At 37.3% G+C, this 14,305-nt stretch overlaps 1 protein-coding gene across 1 annotated transcript in view; it reads right to left on the bottom strand.

Moving 5' to 3' along the window:
* Window positions 1-5,257, bottom strand: part of Peli1 (pellino E3 ubiquitin protein ligase 1) — a 55,235-nt gene extending 49,978 nt beyond the window's left edge. The window contains exon 1 of the mRNA XM_004849978.4: window positions 5,093-5,257. The gene's annotated coding sequence lies outside the window, so the exon portion shown is untranslated. The remainder of the gene's footprint in view (window positions 1-5,092) is intronic.
* Between the last annotated feature and the right edge of the window lie 9,048 nt (window positions 5,258-14,305).

The raw sequence follows: 14,305 nt of genomic DNA, 5'->3' as shown, positions 1-14,305 counted from the left end.
TGAGACAGGGTCTCAACTATGTAGTTCACACTGGCCTTGAACTCACTAGATAGCCCAGGCTGGCCTCAAACTCAAAGGGATCCTCCTGTCTCAGTCTTCTGAGTGCTTGGATTAGAGGTGTGTGCCACTACACTTGGCCCAATGAGGTTTTTTTCAGGGTAGTCATCCTCCACCCACCTCATACTCACAATTTCCTTTATTTCTCAGCTTTACTTGTGTGTGTACAAAACGTTTTTATGGAAACTTTCAAACACACAAAAGTAGACAGAATGTAAGAAATTTCATGTATTTCTACAGTAAATACCTTCAACAACTTTCAATATCAGCAAGTCTTTCTTGTTTCATTGATGTTCTCCCTTCCAAATTATTTTAAAGTAAAAAATCCACATATCATATTTTACTTCATATTTTATTACATATCTTCTCAAGGTAAGGACTTAAAAATATTACATTATCACATCTAAAACAATTAACAGTTCCTTTTCACTAAATACCCAGTGTCCAAATTTCCCCAATTTTTCATAAATGTCTTTTGCGTTTCCTTAAAGCAGGATCTAAGGTCTATACATTACATTTGGTACTTATGACTTTTATATCTCTTTTAAATCTTCCTCTCTTATTTCTTGCTTTTTTTTTTTTTAGGAATCCAAGTCATTTTTTTTTCTTGAAAAATAAAATATTTTATTGTCTGGGTCTTGCTAGTAAAATGTAAACACCAGCAAGGCAGAGATTTTTGCCTATGTTATGTCAGAACCTAGACCAATGCCTAAGATGTAAAAGCATTCAATACTTACAGAATGAATATTTAGCATTTATGCCAGAATTCCATTCCCTGTCCAACAGAAAAAATTCCAAATCCAGCACTCCTTCTTCCTTCTAATACTGAACTAGAAATTCCACTTTTTAAATTTTTTCTTTTGAGACAGGGTCTCGCTATGTAGTTTGGGCTGGCCCTGACCTCACTATGTAGCCCAGGCTGGCCTCCAACTCGCAGTGATCTTCCTGCCTCAGCCTCTCAAGTGCTGGGATTACAGGCATGTGCCACCATGCCCAGTGAGTTTTCTAAACATAATACTCTAAGGCAGCCACCTCCAAGCAATCATATTTGGTACCCAAGGTGATACCTATTGACTGTCTCTGATTTAGCCACCTTCAAAAGTGTACTTCTAGCTCCAAAATAAATCTGAAAGGTCTCTATTAAATTACTTTAAATTAAATTACTGACTATATTTCTTGTTAAGTATGTTTTAAACATTTCTTAGCTTATTTTAGACAGCTAAGGAAAAAAACCCAAAACTGTAGCCCCTCCCAAAAGAGAGAAAAACTGCAGAACATGGTGGGAAACTGCGGATACTACATATTTCTAGAATTAGTAACATCCCAAGAGGTTCATTATAAAATAAAAATCAGCAACAAATGCTTTGAAAAGTAAATTATATGTGTATTGAATTAATTTTTTAAAATAACTACATGAATGGTCAAGATTAACTCACAGATGATGACAGATGTCAGGATTTTCCCATTTATAGGCACCAGTGACACATTCTCTTTTTTCTGTAAATGGTATTTTGAGGTGTAAAAGTATTACAAGAGTGACAGGAGTACTACGTAGAACTCCATTTCTCAGAAATGGAATTTACCATGATAAGAAAAAAGTCTTGTACAAAATTTTTAAATAAATAACTGCAAAATTATTTACAGTTAATTTCTCTCAAATCACCTGATGGATTCTCTCAAAGCTTATTTCTGAAAGTACTTATGCTAACAGACAGGTTTCAAGATGTTTGTTTTGATCACTTCTATTAATAAGGAAAAAAATCTAATTCCTTGACATCCATGGAAAAAGACTTGTTTATTCTATTATTTATAAATTCATTCAATAACAAAAATTACTTAAGATATACTAAGTGTAATGTTAGGCAATTATTTTCAACATTTGAAGGAAAAAATAAAGGAGTGATCTATTTAAGATAACATGAAAAAAGGTACTGGCAGAACTTGAAATCATATCCAAATCTTTCAGTGACCAGTATTTCTTGTCCTGAGGTTCTAATTAGTCAGTGGAAACTTTTCTCTAGCAGAAGTCAAACTTCAACAAAGAAAAAACCTTGAAAGAGTGACTTCTATTTACTTCTGTATAATGTATTTAGAGGTAATCTGGAAAACATGGCTAAAAATCTATAAAAAGAAAGAGCTAAGTGGAATTTACTATTCATTGTTTATTAGAATTTTGTCCCTTATTTATAAATACTGCCAGGAATCGTTGTGATACTGTAGAATTATTTTTATCAGTTTTCCATCAGGTTATTTTCTTTCCCTTTTTTTTTTTTTTTTTTAAAGTGATGCTGGGGAATGACTCCAGGGTCTCACACATGGTAGGCAAGTCCTCTACCACTGAGCTACACACTCAGTTCCTCTACTGGCTCTTAAAATCTGCTTCAGTTTCTTCACTTAAAAAATATTATTGGAATAACACAATTTTTCCAAAGAAACTCTTAAAACTACCTCAGTGCCATTATATACATACTAATCATCATGAAAGTTTAATGCACTTAAAATATATATAATAAAATAATCCCTATAAGTCTTTCTGACTGAAATGCTAGGATACAGCTATACTGATATTCCACAGTAAAATCGTATATATGTCAGAAAGCTAGCTTTCAATACTGAATCTTTTGGCTTAAAATTTTTATTTGCTACAAAAGCTACTGTCTGAAAACATTAGGTTTCAGAAAGCAGAATTATTATAGTCTTTACCACCTAAGCTATAGGACAATCACGATTAGGCATATTCAGAAATGACAAAATGTAAAATAAAATCAACATTCTGACAATCTGAAAGGAAGTCCAAACTAAGTCAAAGAGAAAACACTCTTAGGCGTCCCCTAGAAATTTGCCTCACTGCCATTTGGCAGTACCAAACCCAGTTTCTCACCCCATACTTTTCAGTCATTTGTTTTAAGGAAGACCCAAGAAACTATAAAATCTACAAAGTCAGACTTCATCAATCAACATTAACTTCTGCCTCTGGACTCTAGGGATTGAGCAAGGACTGTGCTAGCAGCTTCCCTAAACTACATACCATGACTCTGGCAAATCTGTTTGGTAAGTACTGTAGAAAAAGTTCAACATAACCCAACTGCTTAGGTTACTTAAATGCCAATGGGGGTGGGGGAGAGCAGTGCTCGGAACTGACGAAAAGACAGTTTTAAAGAGGGCACGGATAACTCCAAAATCTGCAGATTTGCAGCTTATTTTTTTAAGGTCAATAAATACTACTAAGCATAGATACCTCTTTAAAAGCATTAAACTTATTAAATGAAACATTAGAATCATTTCACTACCGTTCATACAGAATTCCACAAACGTAACTGTTCTAATTTCCAATAATTTTAAACTCAAGGTCTCTTAAACTACAAGAAGGGGATAAGTAAGAGGGTTGGGAGGAGAAATAACTAACATGTCTCACTTTCATTTTCTGATGCAACCATTCCATACAAAATTAAATTCAAAAAGTGAAAAAAGTAGCCACTATTACTACAATTCTGATCATTATTCCTCTCAGGAAAGATCTTGTAGAAATGATGCTTGATTTAAATTTTTGCTAACTTCCTGTTTGCTACCAAAAAAACTACCAAAATAAATATAATTCTCAGAGTTAAGTATTTTACTCCAGAAGTTGTTGGCATGTATAAAAAATAAAATTCACGTATACAATCAGGACAATATTTTTAAAGATATAAATCTGATTATTGAGAGAGCATTTTCTGTTAGCTATAAAGAACAGAAGCTCAACAAAAACTGTACCTTCTCCACAAGTCAAAAATTTAAATTCCTATTTGCCAACTGAATAAGCTCATCTCTCCTTAATTCTGGTGATATTCAATGAAGAAAATGTCAATGAAACAAAAGATCACCTGCAACAAAACAAAATAACATTCTGCAGAGTAAGAAAAAGTAAACAGCCTTTGAACCAAAACAACCTTTTCATGCCCTCAAAACTTCAGTTCTTAGTACAACTTAACATGGATAAGATGCTCAATAATATTTGTTGATACACTGATGACTAAATAATGAAAAGAATGTTGGTGCTCAAACCGAGATACCTTTCTTATGTGTACTAAATTTCTTAAATAGACATTTAAAAAAATCTCTCCCCATTATCACTGATCTCTTCTTGCCTAAGAGGTTTCCACGTACCAAAAAAAATAGATGGTGAAGTGAGTTTATGATTTTACAGTGCAGTATTTAACCCACTCTGAACATTCTTCAGGAAGTCTTTTGAGGTTTTAATATGCAAACACTATGCAGGAAAAATCGTTTCAACTACCTAACAATTACCCAGACTTCTTTCAGACTTCAGTTAACCAGTAAGTAAAATGAACATCTTTAACTTTTCCACGAGGCAGTGGAGAATGAGTTACACCTCATAAACGCTTTCAGATGCTCAGATCAGGCAAAGTAGATCAAGCATATCCATCAATTAGAGCTTTCCAGACCTTAGTTTACCCACTTTCGGAAACGGGCATATTAACTTGCTCGGCTAGGGCCCCGGAGGTGAAATTAATTAGTGTTTTTAAAATGTTCTGAGATCTAAAGATGAAAGGAAATATGAGAGACACGCAGAGATGATGACAATTATCACAACAATAAAAAGAATGACTAACTTGGAAGTCTGCGTTACGTAAGGAAGGAGAAAGAAGTTATCAGATTCGCACAAACAAAAGAAAAACCCACTGCCCCCTTTGTTTCTCTTTCATTTTGCTCGGCCTCCCGCCACCAGCGGAGCTCCCTCCCGCAGCAGGAGCGCGTCCGGCGGAACGCGGGGCTCCGAGTCCGACGCCGCGCCGCGCGGGAGGTGGGGGAGGGTGCGCCTGGCCGGCTCCCGACAAAGGCGCTTCCTCCCGCGAGGGCGCGGGATGCGGGCGCAGCAAACTCCGCTCCCTGCCGCCTGCCCTCGCGGCGGGGCGCGGGGGCGCGCAGGCCGGCTGGGAGACCGGCCGGCCCGGAAAGCCACCGAGGAAGTTGCGCGCCCATCTTCCCTGCACCCCTCGTCGGCCTTGCCGCGACCCCTCCCGCCCGCACTCACCGGACAATTGCTGGGGGCCAGAACGCCAGCACGGGCCCCGCAGACGCCGAGTGTGGGGGCGAAGTGTGAGTGCGCGAGCAGCAGCGCGAGCAGACAGCCGGCGTTCCGTCGCCGCCTTCCGCGGTAGCCGGCCGAGCCCCGTAAGGCGAAGTTGACCGCGGAGCCGAACACTGAGGAGCCGCGGCCCGAGGGAGAAGTGCGGGCCCGTTTTGTGGTGCGCTCCAGGAGGGCTCGAGACAAATCTGGTCGCGCCGAGGGGCTGCTATGGATCCTGTGCCTGCTGGCGGAGGCGGAGGCGGCTGCGGCGCCCCCCGACGGTCCTTCGCCTCACACCGCCTCTGGGTCACTGACATACACTCGAAGGGAGGGGAGGGGACTAGCGGGAGGGCGGGGTCTGAGAGGCGGACGGGGCAGGGCCAGTGTGGGAGGCGGTGCTGTGGAGCCGCTGGTTCTCTTGGGAATTGTAGTTTTCCAGCTAAGAAGACGAAAAGGGATGTGTGGTAGACGGAGGAGCCAGCCGCGCGTACACTACTGCGCATGCTCAAGAGAGGTTCACCGCCCCCCGCCCCCGTTACCATGGTCACAGACCCTGCGTGCTTGTTCAGGGCTGCTGTTGACTAAACAAGGCCAGTCTCCTATCACGGTGTTGTTGGGGATCGGGCCTTTAGCCAGTCCCACTTACTCTGCTCAACCCCCAACAACTAGCCTCACCACTCACCACTCACAAGTGCCCAGTGAAATCCAACTTCCTCCCTATATTTCAGTCTTCCCTGCCGCTTCGTTTTTTTCCACAAATTCTAAATCCATGCCTTTACCTTCACTTCTAGTGAATCCTGTCTTATATTCAAATTTCTTCTTAAAACATTGAAATCTAGTTGTTTTTACTAACTTAACAAATTGGAACATAAAACTTAGGAACATCACCACTAACAATCCCATAATTAATTTCTTTGCTCAGTCATATCTAACTCTAGTACCAACGAAGTTAAAATTCAGGATTAAGATCAGTATATTTGATCAGTGTTAAATACTCCAGATTTGCTCATTAAAAGACCTGGATGTTTTAAGACATACAAATTCCATAAGGTACCTATAAGTTCAAAAGACAAGTGGAAAGTTGAAAATTGTTTTCTATGTATGTATACTAGCTAACTTTCATTTGGCCATGAAAACTGAACCAAGGTATGAGTATGTTGTTGGGGTGGCCAGCTAAATCTACACCTATTCTGGGCATCCAGGTATGCATAGATGGTGATGCAAAGGGCAGAGAGAGTTAGGACATATTACTGGCTCTCCACAGGACTAAAAGTAACCTGCCCCAAGTGCTTTGTTTTCCCTTCTCTGTCTACCTAGAACCTCACACACTGGAAGAAAAACAATTAATTCTCAGGAATCAGATACATATTTAGAGAAAGGAAAATCAGGATTTTCAATATGGAATGTCTGGATCAGAAATCCTGATGCCTGCAGACCACAAAAAAGACTGACTGAATGTCCACTATGTGCCAGACATTTTATTGGGCCCCAGAAATAGAAATAAAAATACAAAAGAAACGTTCCTTGTTTTTAAAGTGCTTACTTTGCAAAGGAGGAGACAAATGGACTCAATGTGATAAGTGCTACCGCAGACTTGGGCAAGGTCAGGAAATACTTCAAAGACCATTTGATCTTGAGAGAGATTGGTATATTTGTATAATTTAGTAGAGAAAGGGAAATAGAGAAGTGGGTGAGAACATTGAAAGTGGAGCTGAAAGAACAGCAAGTGCAAAAACAAGGGCATGTGAAAAAAGAGCATTTTGGTTCAGCAAATAGCTTTCCATCAGCACTGCCAGTAGTAGAATGGAATTGGGGAGAGTGGCAAAAGGAGATGCTCAAAAAAATTAAGGTGACAGCTTAGATCATGAAGAGTCTTTTATGATATGCTAAGGTACTTGGAATTCTTTCTGTAAGTAGTGGAAAGCCACAACAGAATTGTAAGCAGATGAAATTTTGTTAGATATGTATTTTAGAAATTATTACTCTCTGGAGTGTTGCATGTATGGGGTCTGATACAGAATTAAGGTGGAAGGGATAAGGCACTTAACCAAGGCACTGGCAGCAAGAGACAGAACTGAAGGTAATTAATAGAACCTAATGACTAATTGTCTGTGTTTGGGACCAAAGGTGAAAGAAAGCTATGAATTATGGTGTTTTTGTTGCAAGCTGTGGAAAACTCTAAATCTCTTTATTGACTAAACCAATAAAGGAGATTTATTGACCCATCTAGCTAGAAAGTCAGGGGAAAAGAGACTCAGAAATGTCATTAAGGACACATTTCTTTCTCATTTCCTTTGCCTTTCCTTCCTTAGTATTAGCTAGATGTTCAAATGATGGCTGTCAACAACTCCTGTAGCTGTAAGTTTTACCACAAGTGTCCAACAAGGCATAAAAAGGGCCACTTTTGGAAGCTCTCTTTGGAAAAGAAAGAAAATTCCATTACCAGAAGCATCCATAAGAAAATCATATGTCTGTACATAAACTAGAAATGGTGGCTGGAGTTGACATGAGGCTAAGTAGGATGAAAATGTATGCCTACCTCCAGTGCAAAAGGAATCAGTTTACCCCCAAAGCTTGGATGAGGAGGTGCAGGTATCCCAGTGAAAAATTAGATGATTACCCAGAATAAGAAGAATGCAGGCTGAGAAAGTGATCATAATAACTACTACAAAGAATGGTTTCCAGATTTCTGGCTTGTGTGATTATAAATGGCATCAGTCATTCATTGAGTTAGGAGATAAAGGAGATTGAACACTTTTTGAAGGGAAATTTGATTTGTTCTCTTTGAATATGTTGAGTTTAACATGGCTCTGAGACATCTAGATGGAGAAGTGAAGGGGAGCAGTTACATATGTGATTCTTGAGCTCTGAAGAGATAGATCAGGGAACCAGAAGATAAAATTGGAGTATACCATCATATAAATGGTCATTGAAATTATGGATCACCCAGAGATAGTATGCAGGAAGAGAAAAGAAGAGTCAATAATAAAACTTTGAAAAACACCAGAGCTTAAGAAGTAGGCAGAAAGATCATGAAAATACCTGAGGAGTGACAAGAGAACTAGGACATATGGGGAGCAGGAAAGTATAATCTATATAACCAAGGAGTAAAGTCAGTTTACATAAAGCTACAAATGACAGAGATGATAGAACTAGTGTTTGACAATATTAAGAGTTCATATTAAATGTCTCTCATATGTGGAAATAAAGCTATAAAAAGTGGAATCTAGAGATTAAAATTACAATTTCTGAAATAAAAATTTTAAAAGATGGGATTAACACTCAGAGGCAAATTAGACACTGAGCAAAAAAAGATATACTAAAAATATTAATACACTTGAAGCCATAGCAATAGAATCCAACTATGGGGGAAAAAACCCTGAAGAAAAACATCCCCAAAATAGAGCCTCAGTAACCTGTGGGATAATAATATCAAATATTTTAATATTTGTGTACTTGCAGCCCCAGTGGGAGAAAGGCCAGATGGAGTGACACTGAAATTATTTGAATTAATATAGCTAAAAGTATTTTTATATTTATTGAAAATTAAAAACTCACAGGTCCAAGAAGCTCTAAACAGAGTAAATCCACACACTTATAAAAACCACTGCAAAAGACATCATTATCAAACTGTTGAAAACCAATGATAAGGAGAAAATATTGAAAGCATCCAGAAGAAAAATGTATATGATGAATAGAGGAACAAAGACAAAAATTTAGTAGACTTCCAATCAGAAACTCTACAAATCAGAATACAGTAAAAAGGCATTTTTAAAGTGCTGAAAGAGAGAAAAACCTGTCATGTAGAATCCTGTATTTAGAGAAAATATCTTCCAAAAATGGTGGAGGTGGGGGGGAGGGGTGCTGAGACAATATGTCCAGCAGACTTGTACTGTAAGACATGTTAAAGCAACCTCTTCAGCATAAAAAAAAATACCACAGGGAAATTTTGATTCATATGAATAAACAAGAGTCCCAGAAATGATAAACATATGAGTAAATATAAAGGACTTTTTCTCATTAAAATTTTTTTAATGATAATTTACTTTAGAGAAAAAGTAACTGTTCATATAGGGTCTTAATAAGTGTAGAAGTAAAATGTTTGAGAATAAATTGCTCAAAGGATGGAAGGTGAAACTTAGATTATATTGTTTAGAAAGATCTTACACTGTACTTAAAGGGCTATGCTATTATTTGAAGGTAAATTATGATATGTTAAAAGTGCAATTCTAAACCTTAGAACATGTGTCAAAACAAATAAGTAGAGCTAATAAGTTAATAATATGGAGATATAATGAAATCCTAAAAACAGACACACCAAAAACATGAATGGAGAAATAAAAATATGAAAGAAATTTTTGTCCCTGATAACCATACGAGCAGGCATGCCAACTCTGAACTCTACCTCCTGACTTATTTTAAATTGAGAAAAAAAACCTATATCTTCCAACATTCCTTCCAAAATTAAAATTATTCTCTCCTAATGTCTTCAAAGTCTCCAAATAGCTCATAGTCAACATAGAACATGTTCCTATTTTAAACCTGTAAACGGCACACAATTTGAAGGCCTGTGCTTTCACTCAAAAGATTTGTAGGCCTCAAATTCTGGCTCTGACATTTTACATATATTTGGAAAATGTCAAAGACAAACTAGTTAAGATTTTAATGTTTTAAAGGAATATGCTTGTACACCAAAGAATGTAGCCTATGTATTCTCTGTATTGGTCAAACAACATGTACACAAGCAGTTATTTTGGAATATCAAAAAATGCTATAAATCCCCAGAACCCAGAAGGAAGCTCCCCTGCTGCCATCCCAAGCTCTTAGGGCAGAGAAGGTGAGCTGCATGGGTGCCAGAAGCACCTCCCCACCCCGTGGAAATGAGAAGACACATAAACAAGCCTCAAAAACAGACTTCTGGATCACCTACAGCAACCCCAAAGGGAAACGAGATGGAACACTCTGATACTCAACCACCTGGACTCTCTGAACTGGCAACAAAAGAGGATCTGGGAAAAATGAAATCAGAAATAATTACTCAGATAACAGCAAAGATTTTGCTCATGGTGCAAGACATGATTAATAAATCTAGAGAGGACACAGATAAAAAAATAGAGGATCTGAGGAACATGATGGAATCCCAACATAGAAAACAAATGGAATCCATAAAACAGATGCAAACAGATTTCCAGGAGATTAAAAACTCCATCAAAAGTCTGCTCAGCAGAATGAACCAATGTGAGGATAGAATTTCAGATATAGAAGAATAGATTGCAATTAGTGACCAGGAAAAGAAAAATTGCTTTAAAATTGTAAAGGAACATGAGAAATCAATCCAGCAGCTGCTAGACAATGCAAAGAAGAATAACATAAGACTGATTGGAGTCAATGAAGAAAGAGGAGAGGGTGCAGATAACATAAAAAATACTATAAAATGAGGAAAGTGGAAAACACATGAAGAGATTTGGATTGTGCTTGCATTCCCTAAAATTGATTAATTTGCTCATGGGCTACTTATTTAAATTTTGTATTTCAAGTTTCATGCATTCATTCTTCATTAAATTCTTATTGAGTACATATAATGGTTCCAGGTTGTGAATACAAAGCTTAGTCATGGTCCTAGCACTCAAAAATCTTACAATCAAGTGAATAGATAAGTACAATAAAGTATTATAGATGCTTTTCTAGGAAAAACACTTCTTTAGGAAATAGTGGGAATACAGAGAAGAGAATAATCAATTTTACATGAGAATGAAATTAAACATTTAAGCCAGGCATAGTGACACACGCCTGTAATCCCAGCACTCAGGAGGCTGAGGCAGGAGAATCCCTGGGAGTTCAAGGCCAGCCTGAAGTACATAGTAAGATTCTGTCTCAAAAAGACAAAACAAAACAAAACAAAAATCCCCCAAAATATTTCAGACAAAAGGTAGTATTTGAGCTAAATCCTGAAAATGAACAAGTGCTGTCCAGGTGAATAAGACACTAAGCAGAACCTGCAATGTCTGAAAAGACATAGAAGGATGAAACAGCTGGTCCTGTTAGGGCATAGTATGGACATTATGGATGATGAGGTTGGGGAAATTTGCTAAAAACAGATCACAGAAGTCCTTGTATGCCTTGCTGTGCCAAAGAGTTTGACAATGAGGATCTGTTGAAAGATAGCTGAGGATCTGTTGAAAGATTTTTAACAGAGAAGCAATACAAAATGATATTTGTGTTGAATAGCATAGCTAGCTAAGAAAATATGCAAAATGCAGGTTAGAGATGGGAGAAAAAGTAGCATAGATAGATAGATAGATAGATAAATAGATCTAGAGATAGGTGTTACTTTATTTTTAGTACTTCTACTTTATATAAATATATATATTCTTTTACACTATAAAAATATGTATTTATACCTGAGGTCTATATTCAGATATATATATCTGTGAGTCTAGTGAATGTTTACTATCCCATTGTAGATTTTATTTATGTCTCTGATAATTAAAAAAACTGAGCAACTTTTAATAAGAATATTGACCATTTGGAAATCCTCTCCTTAAGAGTCTAAGTTAAATTTTTTCTCACCTTTCTTTTATATTATCCTTTTTCTCCTTGATTTATAGTTTTCCTTGTTGTTTTGTTGGTACTGTGAATTGAACCCAGGACCTTGCACAAAGTAAGTAAGCACTGCTCCTCTAAGCTACATCCCTACCCTCTTATAGGAGTTCTTTATATCTTCTAGTTGTAAGTCCTTTATAAAATGTGTATATGTATATGTGTTTATATGTATAAAATATTTTCTTCTACTTGGACTAGTTTTTATGTAAATTTCTTAACTTGAGATTCTCTTACTCCAAAGGTAGTATAAATCCAGATCCTATAGAAGACAATTAAAGAACATTGGATTTAGATTTCTTTCAAGAACATTTTTTCTCTACCCAGAGCTCAAAGTTTGCTACTTGTCCAGTTTGATTGAAAACAATTTTTTCTAGTTTCTTTTCACTGACTGTGTTGCTATTAGGAACTCCAGGCTTTAGCAGAGGCCCCAGTTCTAAAGCTAAGGGGAAACAGACAAGTAAGTGATACTGAAAAATCAAATCAGAACTGTCTAAATGCTCTGAAAACAAAAGGGCCAGATTAGTGATTGTGTGTAATGTTAAATTTAAAATCAGACCTGAGATTTGGGAATGGTCTTCAGCTGGCAGTCACTGTTTCTTCTTACCTTCCCCGCCTTGGAAAAATGTCTTCTATGTCTAAATTACTGAGCAAATGCCAAATACCTTCTGGGATGTTCTGATCATGCCAATAATACCCCCTCCCCCAAACTCTCATCTACTATGTGGGAAAGGCTTTGGATTCTAGTCTCCAGGATGCCACACCTAAGTCCTGGCCACGCAACTCTAACATCTGTGTGATTCAAACAGCCCCTTGGATTGTTTGAGTAATAAAAAATGTCCAGGAAATAGAAGAGCAGCAGTGGTACATGTGCCTGTTTAGAGACACAGAGAAGAAAAATTGCCATTAGTATTCTACTAATGTTAGAATCAGTAGTTATAGTATGTCTTGATAAGTAAGCACAAAGGGAACATAGTACAACAGAGCCATGAGATTTATATAAAATAAGCTCTTTTATAACTTGAGGTTCAGTTAAAATTTTTGTTTATTCAATTTCTAGACTTAATTGATCAATTAGAACAATAAATATATATCACTGATGAAGTTATCGTACTATCCCAAACAAAATGTTGCTACTCACTCCTCTTCCACAGCTATTCATCCTCATTTTATTTTCCATTATGAAATTCCAACAGATCATTCAATTGGAAGATTAGACTGGGCTAGTGGTTGAAGACAAACAAATGATACTTAAACATAAAGAAATAGAAAACATAATGCAAATATTGGACATTTTCATTCAATTATAAAATAACTTAGGTGTTGAGATTTATAAATATATACACTCTTAATTTTTACTGATAACTTGGTGAATTGTGGAATTTGCTATTGACAAGGCTGGCTACATATGAATGAAAGGCAAACATTTGTATGTGATAACACAGGCAAACTGTTTGGTTTTAGAAGAAAACTTTAAATCTATATTTGTAACCAGAATGGACAAAATGGAGTCAATTCACATACTAAGAAAAAATATAGGAAAAGATAGGTTATCTACAATTATACACGTTTAAAATGTTAATTGTCTTGGGATCATTTATCCAGCAAAGGACCCCCTAACCTAGAAGTAAAAGGAAAACTTCTGAGATGTTGCTGATGTTAATGATGATGATAATGATGATGATGATGATGATCCAAAGAAGGAGGAGGATAAGAGGAGAAGGTTTAAAAAGTTATGCACTAAAGCTCACAGCTTTTCAATGCTGTGACCAAATACTTTACATAAACAGCTAAAAGGAGGAAATGTTTATTTTTGGTTTAGGGTTTCAGAGATTTCAGTCCATGGTTGACTAGCTTCAAGTCAGAAACATGACAGAAGGGTGTGGTGGAGGAAAGTTGCTCAACTCATGAAAGCCAGGAAACAGAGTGCAGGAGGAAGAGCTAGGAGTGGAAGGGGCCAGGGACCAGATATCGTCCCTAAGGCCACACCTCTATGACCCACCCAAAAGTGGACACACCCAAAAGTATTCTTTACTAATCCTCTAGGTGATTCTCAAGGCAATCAAGATTAGCTATCACACTCACAAACCTTAATACAAAAATTTCTCATATTTTCAACTCATGTAAATACTTGTACATTTGATTATTTCATCCCCCTGGCCACAGAAGACCAGAAACAATAAAAGTTTTGCCAGTTCTTATATACACTAACATTATATGTTAACTATGTGTGAGGAATAATTACACAGACAGCTAATTTAAACTCCTGAGATAGGTATTATGATCCTCCTCATTTTTCAGATGAGAAAATGAAAATGAAAAGAGCTTGAGTAATTTGTCCAAGATCACATAGTAAAAAGTGGTAGAGTCAGGATTCAAACAGAAGTCTTTCACTAGAGCCCACATTTTCAAGTATGAAGGGCAAGACCCAAGGCTGTAAACACAGTAATGAGGGTCAAAGTGGTTCCTGCTTCACTAGTCAAGAAGTAACAGGTCACAGTGAGAGAATCAGGAGCTGGCAGGAGCAAGAACTGACACTGAAGGTAGAACACAGGAAAGGGAACTGAAGGCTGAGGA

The sequence above is a fragment of the Heterocephalus glaber genome, unplaced genomic scaffold (genome assembly GCF_053883595.1).
Source record: "Heterocephalus glaber isolate CG9 unplaced genomic scaffold, H.glaber_assembly_v1.0 deba00001457, whole genome shotgun sequence".
NCBI lineage: Eukaryota > Metazoa > Chordata > Mammalia > Rodentia > Bathyergidae > Heterocephalus > Heterocephalus glaber.
This window is presented reverse-complemented; position numbering and strand designations above follow the sequence as displayed.